This window comes from Fulmarus glacialis, unplaced genomic scaffold (assembly GCF_000690835.1).
Source record: "Fulmarus glacialis isolate BGI_N327 unplaced genomic scaffold, ASM69083v1 scaffold23049, whole genome shotgun sequence".
Lineage (NCBI taxonomy): Eukaryota > Metazoa > Chordata > Aves > Procellariiformes > Procellariidae > Fulmarus > Fulmarus glacialis.
Window position 1 is genome coordinate 48,076 of NW_009231721.1, and position 227 is coordinate 48,302.

Genomic DNA, 227 nt, shown 5'->3' on the forward strand with positions numbered 1-227 from the left:
AAGAGAAAAATCTGCAATGAGAAACACAGAATGAAAGAAAAGTCTCAATTCTTGCTTTGCATGCTACAACCCTCCTGTCTAAAACTTACTGATTTCTTCCACCCCAGCCCCCCCTACCTAAATCACCCAATTTTTTGGCAGGAAGGCCGCGGTTTTCTCCCCTCCTCTGCCAGGAGGCGGAGGGTGGTCGCGGGGCGCCCCCGGACCCGGCTCTGCCTGTGGCGCCC